Below are 19,682 nucleotides of genomic sequence, written 5' to 3' on the forward strand. Positions count from 1 at the left end.
CCTCCAAGCCATTTCTGACAGCAACAGCCTAGCTTGCCATTAGGAAGGCACAGGCGCCCTGAGCTTTGCTGGAAACACACCAAAAGGCTGGGGAGAGGGTCTTGAGGATTCTGTCAATGGTAGGACAATTTCAGTTTCTGGAAAGGGAAATTGAATCGTGGTCAGATAAACCAAGAATACTTGTCGAGAGCTGCCCAGTGTGGGCTCCTTCTAGAGGGACGTGGGGATGCCTTTCAGCTGAGGTTTTTCCTCCAGAACGGTGGCTGCATTTTCTCACTTCAGAAGACAGGAGTAGCTCCATGTTTGTTGGGTACAGTAACTGCCCTTATGAATGTGACCCAGATAGGCAAAGTGAAGGCCCTGAAACTGTACCTGTGTTTATGCTCTGGTGAGAAATCAGAATTTCTTCCTTTCTACCCCAGTTCTACCCTACTAACCACCCTTCCCCCCAAGCAAAACAGACCAGAGGTCTTAAAGAATCTGATACCTTTAGGAAAATTAGCATATTACAATTCTCTATCCTTCAATATCCTATTAGTTAAAACTCTCTCATAGCGATTCCAAGGCTTTCATGGTAAACTAAAAAATGAGAGAGGTAAAAAAATGACTGTGGTGTCTCAAATTCTTAAAGTATGTCCTGGACTATTAAAGCTGCAATTATTTAAGCTAATTTTACAGGAAGTTACATGTTGTCTCTTTATGCCTTGGAAAAATGATAATCCGTAAACATTGGTTACGGTGACTATATAATGGCCAGAAGTCTAGATTCGCGAGCGTGACTCCGACCCCATCAGAAATCAGAAGCTTTATTGCAAATCCACTCTTGTGCTGGCATAGAGACAGCCTTACTAGGACTCCTTTACTACTTTGCTACAGCTGCAAACTCTAAAGGAGACGAGAAACAAATAAATGTCAAAAGAAAGCTCAGCCCTTGGACACCCAGCAATAAAAAAGAATTTTAATGGACACACAGGAATCCCCCCTCAAAGCAACATTAAAAATCAGTTGTCCATGTGAAATTAAGGAGCTCCGACTCGCTGCAGAGGTCATTCAGACTTCGAGAACTGAGAAGCACCTCAGTAAGTAGCCGGTGCTAGAAGTGACACAGAAAAGCAGAGCAAAGGAAGTGGGCCTATGTCAGGGATGTTGGGGACATTAGTGGGGGGCTGCAGTGACAGCACAGAGCAGAGCCCTTCCCAGCAAGGGCCTCATTTTCATATGAGGGCACTCGGATGTGTGTGTATTGGGATCGAGGCACCAGAAAGTTCTCTGGACGAATGGTTCGTGGTAAATAGACCAATGTACTAAATGAGCAATTCTGAATAACCAGTTTGTCAAATTACAAAGTTTGCAGAATTCATATCGCATGAGACGATTTCGACAGCTTTTGAGGATTCATTTTTTTCAAAGTTTTAGTTGCTGCAATTAGGAAAGTTGTCATAGATTGGTGAAAATTAACATGCATATACAGCCACCATTTGGAAAACAAGTCAAGAGCACAAGAATAAAAAAAGAATGCAAATTAGCATAGCACTGCACTTAAAAGGCATAGATATCCTTTGTGTCTGAATGGTTGAGACTTCTGAAAATTTGAATGACACACAAAATACACATTTAGTCAAGCTATTTTAACAAATCATTGAATTAGGAGATGAAAATGCAGTAGACCAGATTCACAAAAGGCCTTAGAAGAGAATCTTACCCTACCATTTATTTAAACCGGGACTCAGAACAGGCACACTGACCTTCATTTAGAATATAAAAGGAGCTTTCACTCTGAAAATTCAGAGTCCCCAAAGAACAGAACAGCATAAGCTAGACTGAACTTTGGCTGGTGTCTCCCAAATGTCTGTGGCAAAATGACCTAGCTGATGCTTCTAGACCTGATTTAAGGTAAATGTCAGAGTTATCGGTAACTTGACAATTGTCAGATTGGTCGTTTAGTGAATCTGCTGTTAGAAAACGGAGCCCGCTTAGTAGTCCTCAAATGCACAGGCGTGCCATGGTGAGCATAGCTAACTGGAGTAGGGGGTGACCAGTAATAGCCCATTTAAAGGTATAGAGAGATTTCCAATCAAGATGGTAGAATGAGTAAATGCTGTGGTGGCCTCCACTCAAAACCATGACAAAATTACAACTAAATAACAACTATCATCGAGAATTGTCTGATATCTAGCTGAACAAAAGTCCTACAACTAAGGACAGAAAGAAGCCAACTTGAGACTGATAGGAGGCTGGAGGTGCAAAATGGGCTGGTCCCATATCTGTGTTTGGAGGTTAAAAATCGAGAGAACTATCTTGGCTGCAAAGGTCCCTCTGGAAAAATGAGGGGTCCCAGCCCCACATTAGGCTCTCCAGTCTAGGGTTCCAGTGCCAGAAAGAAAAGTCTCCACAAATGCTGGCCAGGAAAACCAGCGAAGATGAAGTTGAATGAAACACAGGGTAGCTGGAGTACCAGGTGTTTCTCTTAAAGGGCCCGCGCATAGACTTACTTGCCGATGGACTCATTTACTCTGAGCTCCAGCGCTGACATAGCAGCTTGAAAGGTGCCCGAGACACACAGGGAGGAACTGAAAAGTCTTGCTTCTGGGTAAGGGCTGGAAGGGCATCTTTCTCCCAGACAGAAATGGCGGTAGAATCCATTACTCCTCTGTTGAGCCCTCTACTCTCCTGGCATGCGGACGCAGGCAGCCACCATATCTGAGTCTCCGTCAGCCTGGCTAACACTGATTGCTCTGCCCCGATAATTAGCTGAGACCACGCCCTGCCCAATTGTGGGCCCAATCAAGTCAATTCCAGTGGTTTTTCCGTACATACGGCCTGTCTCGGCTCATGGTGTGGACTTTCCTCAAACCTCTCAAAGTTTCACAAAACCCAAACAAGTAGCATCTGGCCTCAGTGAGCCTTGTATCTATTGCTGAGCAGCCTCTCGCTCAGCACTAGCAGCAGTTGTCCTTGGTTCATGGCTTGGCCTTTTGAGGCAGATCCAAGCCCGGTGTGGGTGGTGGCATCAGTGAATTGCTTGGTGGCTCATACTAGGTGGCACCAGGCAAGGCACATGCTGCTGCTGAATTTGGCCTGTGGTGGGGCCCCACCGAGAAGGCCCCGAGGCCAGAACACCTGGTGGCTGGCTTCAGACTTAGCTGGAATACCAGTTGGGCTGCATGTGAAAACGACATTCCCAAAGGGCAGACTGCACAGGTACCAGAGCCCTGCCTGCTCTAGAAAATTCTGCTCCATAGGGTCTGCCCCTGCGCAGCAGCTCCTCCACTGGAGTCACTGGTCCATCCTCACAACCAATCAGGCCATTGGTCAATTCCTCCCATTGATGTGCAAAAGCGACCAAGGCTCAACTGCAACAGAAGGGCACACACAGCCTGTGCAAGGGACACACCTGAAGCACCTGGCTCAGGTGACCAGGTAAACTGCACCACTAGGTCCCACAGGACACTTACTACATAAGGTCACTCTATTAAGGTAGGAAGACATAGCAGCCCTACCTAATACATAGAAACAAACACAGGGAGGCAGCCAAAATTGGGAGGTAAAGAGACATGTCCCAAATGAAAGAACAGAATGAAGCTTCAGAAAAATGTAAACAAAGTGGAGACAAGCAATCTGCCAGATTCAGAGTTCAAAACATGGTGATAAGGATGCTCAATGAACTTAGGAGAAGAGTAGATGAACTCAGTGAGAACTTCAACAAAGAGATAAAACACATAAAAATGGAGATAGAAAACATAAAAAGAACCATTAAAAAATAAAGAATATAATGACTGAAATGAATAATACATTAGAGGGAACCAACAGTGGATTAGATAAAGCAGAGGATCAAATCAGCAATTTAGAAGATAAGGTAGCAGAAAATACTCAATCAAAACAGCAACAATAAAAACAAATCCCACCCCACCCTCCCCCGCAAATGAGGGTAGTTTAAGTGGCCTTTGGGATGACATCGAGTATATCAACATTTACATCATAAGAGTACTATAAGGAGGAGATAGAGAGCAAGGAATTGAAAATCTATTTGAAGAAATACTAATGAAAAACTCCCCTAATCTGGCAAAGGAAATAGACATACAAGCCCAAGAAGCACAGAGTCCCAAACAAGATGAACCGAAAGAGCCCACATCAAGACATCATAATTAAAATGCCAAAAGTTAAAGACAAAGAGAGAATCTTAGAAGCAGCTAGAGAAAAGCAATTAGTCACTTACACGGGAACTCCCATAAGACTGTCAGCTGATTTCTCAACAGAAACTTTGCAGTTCAGAAGGGATTGGCAGGAAATATTCAAAGTGATAAAAAGCAAGGATGTACAACCAAATTGCTCTACTCAGCAAAGCCATCATTTAGAATCGAAGGACAGATAAAGAGTTTCCTAGTCAATAAAAAGCCAAAAGAGTTCATCAACACCAAACCCGTATTATAAGACATGTAATATAATATTGTTGTCAACTGTAATTGAAAAAAATTTAAATTATTATTTAAAAAAGAAATAAAATGTATGAACAATGAAATATTGTTGAGTTTAAGAAGCTACTCTTACTATGAGGTTTCATATTATCTAAGCAAAGAATAAGGAATTCCAAAGTTATACTAAATTTTAAAGAAGAAATTCACACTTAGATACAACTTATAAAGTATGAAAGTAGTAGTGAATGAGATAATACAGAATACTTATTTATCTACGATAGAGATGATTTAGGTGCAGATGATTACACAGGATGCTTAATCTTCCAAGCTCTCTTAAGAACAACAAAAAAGTTGGAGAATATTCTTGACTTGTGAATAAAGGCAAAAGGCTGCTCTCCCTTTGTCTCATGTTCTTGGACAAACCTGGAGAGTCTAGGCTACTGTTGCCTCCTGAATGTGTCAATGGTTCTGACCACTCAACAGGATAAAGACTGCCAGTTGCCCATGGAGTACCTTTGTGAACATTAAAAAAATGACACCACTTTCTTCAAGATACCTTACTTCCGTGGGTCAGAAAATGACTATAATAACACTGATTTTTCTTACAAGTGGATATTATTGCCATATGCAGAAAAGTTGTCATAATAATTTTACCAATTCTTGGTGTCAACTGTGTGAATTATGTTCCTTTAGATATGACATGTTTGTGCAGTGCTCAGTCTGAACAACTGTAATGGGCACTGGACCTAGAGGCAGAATTCAGATTACAAGATGGGATGTAGACATTGGGAGAGGAGCTGTAATGGAAGAAAGGACTATATATAATTGGCCTGAGGTCAGAGGAGGGGCTCCAGGTTGAGAGGATACAGATTACCTGTGATGCCATATTTCCTGATGACCACTGCTAACCTATGACAGAGTTCAGATCTATTGCCTTTCTTTCTAGTCCTCTCCTGGAATATTCTTTTCTACTTCTACTAATATTTCAGAGTCTGTTTTGACTTCTATTTTTTATGGTTTAAGCCAGACACTTCCATCTCAGAATGACCATCTCCTCTTCTAGGCTATTCTTAGTATTTATTTATTATGCATAAGATATACATTAGCATGATTGCAGTAGACTGCTGGCATTCACACAGTTAACATTGTGGTTTGACCATTTGTTAGTTATCCAAAACGTCCAATTCAGACTTACTGGTCATTTGGCCAAGGCAGAGATTTTGAGCTGGAGCTCTGCAGGGTTCCTGTGAAGGAAACTTTGTGTTACCTGGTGAGTGAACCAAACTTTTTAGTCAGTATCCGCTCAGAATTTTTGTTCTCATTCATGTATTTTATGACAAAATTGTACATATTGGGGGGGGAGGGGGTTGAATACATCTCTAGACTAATCCCCTTTGAATGTCAAGAGTCTACTGTACAATTAACTTGGTTTTAACAAGTATCTTATGTTGAACGCCAAGCATTCTTCTGGGTTAGTCTTACCTTTCCTTTGGGGGCAGAAATCATGTTTTATAAATTTTTGTCTTTGTCTCAATTCCTATCTCAATTCAGAGCACATAAGAAATTTTTCTCGGTGAGAACTTACCTAGTTAAGAATTTATTCTATGACAATATTCTGAGTACCCTTTACCACAATATGAGGGAGTGTAATACCAAAATATTTGTGGTAGACCTCGTAACTGATTTTGTTCCTCCAGTTGGCCATATCTTACAGGTGAGACAAAGAATTGGGTTTTGTCAAAATGCTTCAGTATACTAATTTAGACCTAATAATATAGACAGTGAGGGCTAAAGTTTCCATAAATTCTTCCACCAGATTATGCTCCCATCATTTTACACTTTTAGAAAAAGACCTTGAGAATTTGGTGGGATCCAAAGAGAGGCAAGTTACTGTTGAGCAGTTATGAGGTTACAAATCAGGAGACTCTAGTTTTGCTCTACTGATGTCCTGTGTGATGCCTTTTGAGAAACCTTGGAGAGGCAGCTCATAGCCATTCCCAAAGGAAGACAGATCAGAATGTAAGGACAAAATCAGAGGAATGTTGACACTGGGTATGTAGTTCCAAAAAGGCACCTCGCAAGTTGTATTCCAAGGGTCACCAGTCTCAGGAGGTGGTCAGACCTGCCTCACTTTTTCATATGTGTGGGAAACATATGGAGTCATCTGGAAAAGGACAGTATATTTTACATAATAAATACTTAACTTGGTTTCGCCTAGCCTTTTCCAAATATATTTGAACAAGGAGCCCCACCCCTTCTTGGTAACACTTGTTAGCATCCTTCAGAACTACCACTCCATGGAATGTGCACTGGGCATTGAGAAAAGGGGCGGGGGTGGGGGGGATGGCGCCAGAGAGTTAGAAGACAGCCAGCGAAGACTTTAATGTATTTAATTATTAGTGGTGAGAAATTTATATGCTAAACAATACAAATCTATATAGGATGTTTATATATAGTTAGCTGAGAAGAATTTCCAATATATAGGGTATAACTCACAAATAAACAGTAAGACAGCCTGAAGATAAGACTAAATAAGCTTAAAGCACAGCACCTATACTTCCTTACACTTTAAATGATAGGAAGCAAATGTCTTCATAAAAGCACATCAGTGACTCATCAGTAAAGCATTCAGCTAGTCCACTGCTTTTCTCTCTAACATAACCAGGAAGCCCTGATTGGTCCCCAGCGTCGACCAGAAGGCAACCCGTAAAATCAAAAAAATTACTTGGGTAGACACACATTCGAAAGATTTGCCTCAAATCTCAATCTCAGGTACACAATATATACATTTACAATGTAACTTGTGTTATAAGAAGATGGACATTTGATATATGGAAGATAACAAGAGATCTGAAGACAAAGGATGACTGGAATTATGGAAAGGTTCACAGCACAAGGTGGCCACTGACTCCTTCAGAGTTATTGAATAATTGTATTGACAGAGCAACTTGCAAATAAGAATGGAGCAAGAGATAAAATTTCTAGGGCAACCTCATTCTACACTGGAAAGTCTTTAACATGAATTCTGTATTTTCTAGAATCTGGGATAAGTTACCTATTCATCAAGTGAGGAAAAAGGAAAACCTCTGATGGAAAAACAAGGAGGTGGGTGAGTCTAGAGACAAGACAAACAGATTAAATCTATTCTACTGAAACTAAGATATATAATTTCTCTCCAGAGAATACCACAGACTGACAAAATAAACAAAGAAATAACATGTTTCTTAACTTGTGAAATGTGACAGTCAATGGCATATAGCAAAACAAAATGCAAGGAAACAATGTCACAGGTTTTCCAATGTTAGTAGCTAAGGAGGACATGGAAAGGCAGGTCCCTCTTCTTTGTGAGAAAGTGCTAACAAGAAGCTACTTTTGAAAACCCCTTTAAGGGAGAGCTCTTCTTGTTTCACTATAGGCCACACTCTGCAGTCTGAGGGCAAGGAAACAAGACTGCCCAAGCGAACTATTCAGAATTTTCTAGGGTATGTGCTTTGCCCTCAAACATCCTCCTCCTGGTAACAGAACTGTCAACAGAACTAACATCCAGTCCACTCTCTGGCTGTGCCGTGGGCACACGACACAGGTCTGGCCGCTGGGAGCATTCCTTTCTTCTCTAGCCATCGGGATTGGTTCAGGGATGTGCATGGTGCCTCGGCTGGGCCAATGAGCATCATACACTGGGCTTTTGCCGGAGCAAGCAGGGCAGAGGTGCTCTTATTTCCCAGGGACATAGCTAAATGAGAAGGCTAAAATCTGAAGCAGCCGACAGGCATCTTTGCTACCATTTGGAGAGGTCTTGTCTGAAAGAAAAGCCCAGGGTGAGAAAAACAGGGCTAAAACTACAAAGAGATAGATTCCCGGTATTAGTTGAATACATAGGTCTGAACATGATGCACTCTTATTAACTCTATGCGAGTTAATAAATTTCCTTTAATGCTTATCCAGCTTGAGGTTTTCTTTTTTCTCTTCTCTTCCCTTTCATTCTCCTTCTCCTTCTCCTCCCCCCAGCCCTGTCCCTTCCTGTCCTCTTCCACCGACTCCCCCCACTCCTCTCTTTCTTCCTTTCTTTCTTTTCCACTAGCTAACAATGAAGAAACTGAGCCTAGACCAGTGGTTATATTGACTGATTTTAGACAAAGAACTGGTGACCATGATTCACAAACAACAAACAAGAAAGATTTGCATGTGATAATTATTTTTAGGGCTGTGCTCAAAAAAACATACTCTTAAGTTTGAGGAATGCTTGCTGGTCGACATATTCATATGCTACATGGTAATTAATTCTAAGTAGTTTGCATATTTCATGGTACATAGTTCATATATATCATATATGTATACATGAATTCTAAGTAGTTTGCATATTTCATGGTACATAGTTCATATATATCATATATGTATACATATGTATATATGTACATATGCACACTTCATATACCCGATTTAATATAATAATGGCTAAAGACAGAATCAATATATTAGTATGCCCATCTAGAGGGCAGGATGAAATATGCTCTCTTTCCTACTGTATCTCCAGCATCGTGCACAGACCTGACACATGACTGGCATTCCATTGTGAAGGAGATAAACAATAAGACTTCCTGTATTTGCTTTGGCATGCTCAAAATAATCTACACTCAGATGCAAGGAATGTTACCAATAGTTTATTATTCCTCAGGCTAGAAGACAGAAATCAGTTGAAAAATAGTTTGATGTATACATTGGAAGACAAAGAGTTAATATTCTAAACAGATAAAGGCTAGAGGGACTAAAAGTTTGTAATCAACTTGGAATGCCGATAAGCAAAATTATGTTTTAAGTATGTTAAATTTAATATTAAATCTGACAGAGACCTACTCTTTTGATTTTAGAGTTTGCTAAGAGCTTATCTTAAACCTTTAAAAAGGAAATGCTTCCTACAATATGTCAGCCTTAGGAAGGATTATTCAGTAAATGAAGAGAAATGGTTATTCATTGAAAAACAAAAAGTTATATTCATATCTTATCCCATATACCAAGATAAACTCTCTAGACGGATGAGGAATTTAAATGTAAAAAATAAAGCAATAATTAAAAAGTAAAGTTAAATAAGTTTTGTATAGAAAAATCATGAGAGATTTAGCTTACACAAAGAAATCAGCAAACAAACAGCAAAGTGGAAAACAATACTTGAATTAAAAAGTGGACAAATAATCTAAACTTGTACAAAGTACATGAACATGTAATTCACAAAATAAGAAATATAAACGGCTGTTGCACATATGCAAACAATGTTCAACTCTTGCAGTAATAAAAATTACAAAAATAAATCAAGATATAATTTATTTGGCCCAGTCAAGTGGAAAATATGAACAACAATCATAATCCCTAATCTTGGCAGGGGAAATGGGCCCCTCCATAAAATTTGATTGGAGTACAGTTTCAGTACAACTTTTTTTTGGAGGATGATTTTAAATCATGCACTAATGGCTTTAAAAAAATAACTTCACAATTTTATTCTTCTTCACTGGCAATTCTACTCTTAGATTAAAAAAAATAGAGAGAGATGAGTATGATGATTTATATTTTAACAATTTATATAAAAGGTCAAGCTAGAAACAACCATCATGCTCAACAACAGGGGACTGGTTAAGTAAATTGTATTCACAAAATAGAATATGTTCCTACAATAATATTATATATTGACATCATAAAAACAATTATTAGCATATTGCTATGAAAAAAGCAGGTTATAAAACAGAGAATATAGTACAATTTTAGTAAGAAAAAGAATACATGTATTTAGCATAATCTAAAATATTAACCATAATTAATGGGGGTTAATGAGTTAGTGAAACTATAGGTATTCTTTTCTTTGCCTTTTTCTTTGTATTCAAAGATTTTTGAATGGAGTATGTATGCATAACACATATACAGAAAGCACACACATCATATCTGTATAGTATGATGCATTTTCAGAAATTAAACAAACCTATCTAATCAGCACTCAGGTCAAGAAACAGTATTTCTGTGTCTCCAGAATTCCTCTTTTCCACCTTCCAGTCATCAAAAGGGGGAAAAGTCATATCCAGAATTGATAATTCTTCCAATTGCACAATTATGATTTCTAAACTCACAGAATGGTTTTGCTTGTTTTGCTATTTAAATAAAATCATATAGTATATAGTCTTGTGTGTAGCTTTTCTATGCAGTATTACATTATAAAATACATCCAAATTTATTTTATCTAGCTATAGTTTGTTCATAATATTATTGTTAGATAATATTCTATTGTGTGAACACACCTCAATTTATTTATGTATCTACTCTTGATGGGGATTTGTGTAGTTCTCAGTCTGAGGTTACTATAAATAGTGCTGCTGAGAATATTCTCGAACATGTCTTTTTGGGAAAATATGTACACATATTTATTGGATATATACCTAGGGATGGAATTGTGTGATAAAGCAGTGTAGAAGAGGCAGGCCCTATTGTGTAACTGTTACCTAATTCTTCAGGCAGTCATGATCATCATCAATTACCCCCATTTGTTTCTGACGTATGTCCTCTGGAAAATGCTTTTCACAAGGCAAGCACTCAATCAGATTTTAAAAAGTCAGCCTCTCAAAGGAGGTCTTCCAGGGAGCCACCAACAGGTGGACTAATGGCAATGAGCTCTGAAGACACTCTGATGCTATAGTGGCCTTTTCAGTCACTGCCCAGCTATAGGTTTTCACTGTTATTGTGGGCCGCAGGTTTTCAAGTCCACTGAAGAACTGGATGGGTAGGAATAGGGAAACCTAAAATGTCACAAAGCCTCTGTTCTTACCTAGATGCTGTCATTTTTCTTTAATAAATGTTCCCTGGATTACTGTAAGCCTTGGGTTAATTTCCAGAGTTAAAAAAAAAAAATTGATAATTTTTGCCAGTATTCTCATTGCTTTTGTGGAGGAGATAATTTTTGGAAGTCTAAAAACTTATTTGCTTACGCCATTTTCACTGACATCACTCAAAATGCCTTTTTAAAATGTAATCCTCACCACAGACAGATATAATGATTAGACCATATTGCAGATAATGAAACTAAGACTTAAGGAGATTAGGTAACATGGTCAGGGGTACAGTTAGTAAGTGGAAATACTGGGGTTCCGACTCTGGTTTATTGAACTTCCCAGTTGCACTCAACACTACATTCACTAGCAAAAGGAAAATGGCTGCAGACAAGTGCCTCAGGCCTTGGCCTCTTCCTCTTGGAGACACCATTTCAATAAGTGCAGTGGAAATTGGAGAGTCGCTGGCATTATTTCCCTTACACATGAAAAAGAGATTACAGTACCACTTTTCTTCCTAAAGCCTAGGAATCCAAAGATTCTGCATATAGAATAACATACTCAGAGGTCCTGGAAAATTGGTGTTATAAAAGAGGCAGTATACGAGAAAATAATATTTTATGGCATTCTCAGAGAAATGCCAAACAGGCCCAAACTATCATATCTCCTTGGGGGAGCTTCCATCGTAAGCAAGGAGGGTCCCTCACTGTGTGGGCTGAGTTCCATGAGGAAAGCTTTTCGGCTTACATGACTTGTCAAACTGGTGTCTGTGCCCATTTGGCCCCCTCAACTCCATGATTAAGTGAAAACAATAGCCAGGACCATCCCAACCGGAGGGATAATGTCCTTCTCTGAGCGTTCCGCCCTCAGAGGGATTGTTTTGTTACTTCTGTCACCAGAGTCTGTGGAAACATGGAGCTCCATTTTTCAAACGAGAGATGGAAATGGGACTAACGAGCAGTCCCAGATTCACGCATATGAAAACAATAACACGTTTTGTGACTCGGAGGTCTGGAGGTTTATGTTGGCACCAATCGGAATGCTAATGTGCAAAGAATCTGGTCTCTCCTCTCAAACACTAACAAACACCAGTCATTTCCTACTGATTGGTTTCAACCTAACAAGCATGTTGTTGAGTCCAAGAGAATATTTCATTTTAGAGTATTTAGATTATGTTGATTACTCACTTACGAGCCACAAGTTGGTCAATGAAGAACAGATTGCTTCAACTGAGCGTCCCCTCATCCGTCCTCCACCACTATCACCACCGCCAACACCACCACCACCACCACCACGCAGGGTTAATGCTCATAAACGGAACAAGATACCATGTGAAAAGGCATCTAGAGCTTTCTTCAGTGTTTCATGAGCTTTGGGTATCAGAGACCCCTTCGAGCACATGCTAAGGGCTGTGGACATCTTCTCATGTGAAATGCCTCTACTGAAAAAATTGCATGTTCACCTTGGAGCTCATAGGCTCTCTGGAAGCTCATCACTCATTGAAAATCTTTTTCCTACCATGGATCTTTGTCTAGTGCCACTAATGCCTTGGTCATACAGGTTTCAGAGAGCATTTCACAGAACACCTCTGAATCCTCCACCTACCAATTTAGAATTGTCTTTGACTTTTGAATTTGGAGGGTACAGGTGAACCTGGACCATCATTTCTGGAAGACTGCTATCAATTAAATTACGTGAGCAGATTCTTACAGAGAGTATAAAGTGTCATAGAAACAAATGTGGCACCAGCAATGTCATGGAATAGCATTAATGACTTAGATATGTGTGTGATTGTTATTTCTCAAAGAATTTTTTTAATAGATACATTTCATTTCATATTAGCATGTATAGAAGATGTTAATGCAGGGATTAAGAAATAGAAAAACAAAAAATAAGTAACATTTTAAGTATCGGTACATAAAATAAAATTATAACTAGGCCACTGTTTTAGTTTCCACGTTTCTGCACTGCAGAACATGGAAATATGATTACTTATAAGCATAACTACCTTCTTTGTTATTTAACTACCTTCAATTCAGTAGACACTATTGAGTACCACTGCTGAGGGCGGGCCACGTGATGGGCACTGGGTTATGAGGTAGATGAGGTTCTTGAGGAGCTTACAGTCTCATGGGGAGCACGAACATGCAATAGTCAGCTTCATGTACTAGAGTTAGTCCAGGTAACAATGGTGCACAAAAGGATTCTGGCAGCGCAAAGATACACGGTTCATCTGGTGGAGAGTGAGGAAAGTGGCAGATGAGGAGTCAAGGGAAGCTTCTGGGAGAGGATGAAAGAACAGACTCTTGAAGGAAGTAAGCCATTCTAAGGAAAAAGGATGGGGTACTGAAAGGCATGAAGCAACAGGTGCGCAGGGGTCACTGTGAGTTGTCCAGTTTGACCAAGATGTGACATGGAATAGGGGACATGGGAAGAATGAAACTGAAGAGGTAGGTAGGACGCCTGGCTCATGGAGAGCCTTGTTTGCCTTTAAAAGAAATAGGCCTCTGTTTAAGAAGCTACGGGAAGTTTTGTGAACAGGGCAGGCAGTTCACGTTTTGGATGGCTTCAGCAGGGAAGACAGATTTAGGGCAGAAGTAGAAAGACTAACAGGGAGGCTATTGCACTTGTCAGGGTGATTGGTGGTAAAGGCCTGCCCTGGGAAAAATGGCATTTAGGGCAGGGAGAAAGGGACTAGCTCAAGGAAAACTTCAGAAAAAGAATTGCTAGGGGTTAGTAATTGATCAGATGGAGTGAGGGAGATGGTGGAGAAAGGATGGATAAATGTAGTACCATGAACTATGAGAGGTTTTATGGGATAAGGAACATTTGGTTTAGTAAGAAGATGTTATATTTAGTTTGTGGCACAGATGAAGACACCTTCTAAGTATCTGAAAATGAAGCTAAGGATGGTGGTTAAAACCCTGTGAGTGAGAGATCACCTAGTGAAAATAGGTAGAAAATTACAGTCAAATATTTTGGAGTCACAGACTCCCAGAAGGACCTAAAGACATAGATAGACTTGCTCACCATGTAAGTGCCCATGAGCACACACAGGCACACACATGATTTTACTTATAACTTCAAACAGTCATAGAGCTCAAGTTCGAATCTATGAAGAATGAGAGGAACATCCTATGGTGGGAGGTAAGGAGCATTGGATTCAGATGTTTGGGTCATGTACCAAGCAAGCATCATCTCCTCTGGACGGCCTCCCCCCTCAGACTCTGCCCCCGCCTCCTTGCCCCAACATGTGAGGACATAGCAAGAAGGAAGTCATTTGGAAGAAAGAGATTTCTCGCCAGAACCCCACCATGCTGACACTCTGATTTTGACTTCCGGCCTCCAGATCTATGAGAAAATAAATTTCCATTGTTTAAGCCACTTAGTTTATGGTATTTTGTTATAACTGCCCAAGATAAGATGTGATTTGGGACTGCCATTTTAGACTGGGTAGTCTGAGAAGGTACCTCTAAAAAGCTGACATTTGAGGTAAGGCTTGAATGTTGACAAGAAGGTAGTCAAGTGAAGATCTGGGGAAAAAGAGTAGGTGTTTGAGTAAGAAGGGTAGGTAAGGAAGACTGTACAATTACGACACAGACAAACTTACTTAGACATCGACTTCCCTCTCCTCCACTCCCCTCCCACCAGAGTCTGCCAGTAATGCCTCACGCCCAAGAGCTCAGTGCCCTTAACTGGTTCCCTCAGTTCCTAAGGAATCATTTTCATGGTCCCACACCTCTAAGAAAGCCTTCTGGGCCTGTCATTTTCCTTCTTCATCAAAACTTGCCTTTTCCGTGTCCATTTCCTCAGTAACTCATCTCTGTTAACACACCTGAGGGACATAAGTTACTCCTCCTAGAAGACATCTGTATCTCACAGGGACCTACTAAAGGGGACTTGATTCCAGACAAGCGGCAGAGACGAGGGAATCCAGGCATCATGGGGCCACTGAGGGGTCAGTTTTAAAGCAGGTGGTTCCTATGAAACCCACAGTACCCAGCACAGGACTTACATGTTCCCTTTGTGGGCTGGCTTTTCCTGTGTGCAGAAATTACTGACTGTCTGGCATACACTCCAAACTGACACTTAAGAATAAAGATTTCTATTTCAATTCCAAACACAACTGAAAATGGAGCTCGGTTGTGATTTGGGGCAAATATTGACAATATCTCCAAGAGATTGTATCCTGGTACATTTAAATAAGCTCTAGATTGAGGAATTCCTTATAAAAGGATTTTTGATCAGTATCTGAGATTTAAATGTTGAACCACAAAGCAGTTGCTGAAGCCTCCTTAAGCGGCTAAAATCTAGTTCCCAATTCACAAGAAATTTGGCCAAGGAAGATATTAAATAGAGTGGTGTCACTCGTCAGAGTTGATGAAATGCAGGCGCAGAGATGATACCTATCAAATGGAAAATTAGAATAAATGAATATTAAAATATTTAAATCTATAACAATGTGTTCAAAACACAGTTCTGAAGAATATTATCATTGGAAGTGAGAAACCAGTATTAAGTCACTTATAGTCTTTTCTAAGCAAACTTCTCCCCCCCCCCCTTTCAACTCATTAGGATAATATTAGCTTCAAGTGTGATGGTGTAATTTTAACTGTACTGTATACAAGCTACTCTGGTTCTTCTTCTGACAAGGTTTAGCTGTAATTCCTCTTGGCAGTCCTTTAGCAATTGCTACAATGTCAGGGAAAAAAAGGAATGAGGCATTTAGAAACAAAAAATATATAGTCAAGGATAGCCATTAGATTCGACTTGCTTAGGAGGGAAGAATGCTTCTAAGTTCCAAGAGTTAAAAACAAAACAAAACAAAAACCAAACAGACCAGAGATTTTGCCATTTCTGGAATAGGCTGAACAGAGTACAGTGTCTGGAAATGCGGCACCCACCCATGGATCTTTGACTTTCACTATTAATCACCTGAAGGCTAGACTTCTGATACTAACCCAAACACACACCCACACACACACCTATAGGCAGATGCTTCTCTGAAGTTCTAAGGATCAGGTTAGTTTCTGCCAGAAACTATAGAGCAAATACATCTTTTTAATACTCAGTGACCAGACCCAGTTTTCTCTTAGAAAAATGGAGAGGGTAGTAGCCACCTCGAAGTTTTCTATAAGGATTAAACATGGTAGTGGATGTAAAGTTCTTAACACAGGGTCTGGCACACCATAAGGACACCATAGAAGGTGGCTGTCCTTATTACCACAACATTGCTGTTACCCACAAGGTAAATAAAGTGACTCTCATTTGAATAAGAACCTCAGATCCCAAAGCACTTTTATATGCATCATTATGTTTGACCCTCAGAACCATCTAGTGAGACAGGCAGACAATAACTTCATTCCTGCAGATGAGGAAGATGAATCTTGGGAAGAGTAACTGATCACATAACTGAAAATACGACATACATTTCCTAAATCCTAGCGACCCACAGAGCCTCTCTTTGCTGCTCTTGACTCTTTCTACCCTGAATTTACATCCATCCATTCAACAAATATTTATCGAGAGCTCACTTTGTATCAGATAACGTTCCCAGCAGCAGAGGCCACTGCAGAGAACAAGGCTACAAGCTGCTTGTGGTCACGGGCCTACTTTCCTGAGGTTGGGTTCAAGGAGTTGAGACAAAGAATAATTAATTAACATAATAAGTAAGTGATGGAGTGCTATGGGCTGAATCGTGCCTCCCACCCCCAAATTCATATATTGAAGCCCTAACGCCCAGTAGATGCTGAGGAAAATGACTGCTCTTGGAGATGGAGCCTTTAAAGAGGGAATGGGGTCAGCATTAGTGTAATGAATGGCGCAGTAGAGAGCCAGAGGAGAGAAGGAGCAATTAGGGGGATCATCTTATAAACTATATAAATGTCTAACCAATGTACTATATACTTGAAACTAATAATAAAATAAAATTTAAAGAAAGCAGCAGCAGCAACAACAAAAAAAAAAAAAGAAAAAGAAAAGAAAAGAAAGGAAAAGAAAATCCTATAAAAGTGAGGCTCTTGGATAGAATCAACTCCTCAACAGCCTGGAGAGACATTTGTCTCAGGTCACAATGCACGTCCTCCACTAAACAAGTCCCCACCTAATAAGTGGGGAACAAACATTAGTTAGAGAAGGCACTTTCGAAAGGAGAGCAATTGAATTTTGAACAGCAAGCTTCACAAGAGTTGGTTTCAAAATTAAATGTCTGGTATGATGCTCGCTTGGACTCCTGGTGCATTAAAATATAAAATGCTATTCCACACACAAAAACAAACAAACAAACAAACAAATAAAGAGGTGATTAAGTTAAATGAGGCTGTCTGGTGTCCTTGCAAGGGGAGGAGATTTAGACAGAAGGAGAGGCACCAGGGGTGTGAGGACAGGGAAAAGACCATGTGAGAACACAGCCCAAAAGCAGCCACCTGGAAGCTCAGGAGAGAGACCTCGAAGAGCCCCAGGAGGCCAACACCTTGGTCTTGAACCTCTAGCATTCAGAACTGTGAGAAAATAAAGTTCTGTTGTTTAAACTACTTGGTCTCTGGTATTTTTCGTTTTCACTTAAAAAAAAAAAAAATTGTTTTTCCCTGCTGGGCTTGACTGTCAAACAAGTTTTAAAAAATTAAAGACTACCCCGAAAAAAATTTTTTTTCAATTAGAGTTGACATTCAATATTACTTTATATTAGTTTCAGGTGTGCAGCATAGTGGTTGGACAGTGATATAATTTACAAAGTGATTCCCCAATTAGTCTAGTGCCCATCTGGCACTACGCATAGTTATTACAATATGATTGACTATATTCCCTATGCTGTGCTTTACATCCCCATGACAATTTTGTAACCACCAATTTGTACTTTTAATCCCTAAACCTTTTTCACTCAGTCCCCGAAGCCCCCCTCTCATCTGGCAATCATCAGTTTGTTCTCTGTATCTACGAGTCTGTTTCTGTTTTGTTTATTTATCTTGTTCTTTAGATTTCACGTGTAAGTGGGATCATACAGTGTTTGTTTTCTCTGTCTGACTTATTTCACTTAGCATAATGTTCTATGCCCATCCATATTATCACAAATGATAAATTTCATTTTTTATGGCCAAGTAATATTCCATTGTATATGTGTACAGTCACTGGTATTTTTTAATGATGTCTCTAGGAAACCTAATAAAAGAAATTGATAAGTACTGCGGGGGGAAAAAAAAAGTCAAAGAAGAGAATGCTAAAGGTGATCAGAAATTCTGGTCAGGAACTCATTGCAATATTCAATAGGGTCTCACTGGGAAGAGAAGATTTGAGCAAAGACTTAATCAATGTAATTATGGGAATCGGTAAGGGAGATATTTGGGAGAAGGGTTTTCCAGGTGGTGGGGACAGTTGGTACAAAGGCCCAAGAGTGGGAATGTGCCAAGTACGTTAAAAAGCAACTGTTGAGAAGAGTGCGACTCGCGAGGAATGAGCAAGAGGGAGCAGAGGTGGGGGTCAGACGGGCCACGAGGAGGACGGGGCAGGCGAGGCCTGTACACTGAGAAGAGTTTCTATTCCTTAACAGAAGGTTTGTGTTCCTATAAGACTGTTCTAGTAGCGAGGAGGAAAACTGATAAAAAGGAGGAGATGAGTGGGATGGCATCTAGTGCACCAGGCTGACTTTCATGGCAAGGTGGTGCGGGCAATCAAATGTATTGTCCGACACTTCCCGAGGCTGGAAGCCTGCGATCTGGCATCATCAGCGTTGTCCCTTCTAAGGACTGTGAGGGAGAACCTGGTCCCTACTTCTCCCCTCGTTTCGGGTGCTCTGAGGGCAATCTTTGGTGTTCCACGGCTTACAGAAGTATCACCCTGATCTCTAAGCTTCATCTTCCTGTGGAATTCTCCCTGTGTAAAAGTATCGGTGTCTAAAGTTTCCCTTTCTATAAGGACACCAGTCATATCGGATTAGGGCCCACCCTCATGACCTGATCATAGCTCAACTGATTACATCTGTAACAACCTTTTCCATTCTGAGGTCCCGGAGGTCAGGACACCGACACATACACTTTTGCAGGGAGAGAGACACAATACAACCCATAACGAGTACTGGGAGATTGGCAGCAAAATAGGCTAGAAGGTCTACGGCCATGCCACCCTGAACAAGCCTGATCCTGTCTGATCTTGGAAGCTAACCAGGGTCGGGCCTGGTTAGTACTTGGATGGGAGACCGCCTAAGAAGACCACGTGCTGTAGATGTAAAAAAAAAGAAAAAAAAGAATAGACGTATAGTGGGCTTGCCTGGCAGCAAAAGGAGTCACATAACGTTTGTGGTCACGACTCCAAAGTGAGTCCATTCAGCGTGGGGACGCCATTTCCTCAACCGAGAGGCAGCTGCAGGGGGCAAGCACAGAGTAGAAAGAGAACTGGATTTCACCACGGTTGCGGATTTACCTGATAAGTTCAGCAAGGAACACAAAGATGTATGCCAGATGGTGAC

At 40.4% G+C, this 19,682-nt stretch overlaps 1 long non-coding RNA gene and 1 pseudogene across 2 annotated transcripts in view; one reads left to right on the forward strand and one right to left on the reverse strand.

Moving 5' to 3' along the window:
- LOC107521894 overlaps positions 1-19,682 on the reverse strand; it is a 278,462-nt gene that overhangs the window by 21,946 nt on the left and 236,834 nt on the right. The gene's annotated exons all lie outside the window — the stretch shown is intronic.
- Positions 19,323-19,441, forward strand: LOC118606039 (annotated as a pseudogene).

This window comes from Rousettus aegyptiacus, unplaced genomic scaffold (assembly GCF_014176215.1).
Source record: "Rousettus aegyptiacus isolate mRouAeg1 unplaced genomic scaffold, mRouAeg1.p scaffold_m13_p_7, whole genome shotgun sequence".
Lineage (NCBI taxonomy): Eukaryota > Metazoa > Chordata > Mammalia > Chiroptera > Pteropodidae > Rousettus > Rousettus aegyptiacus.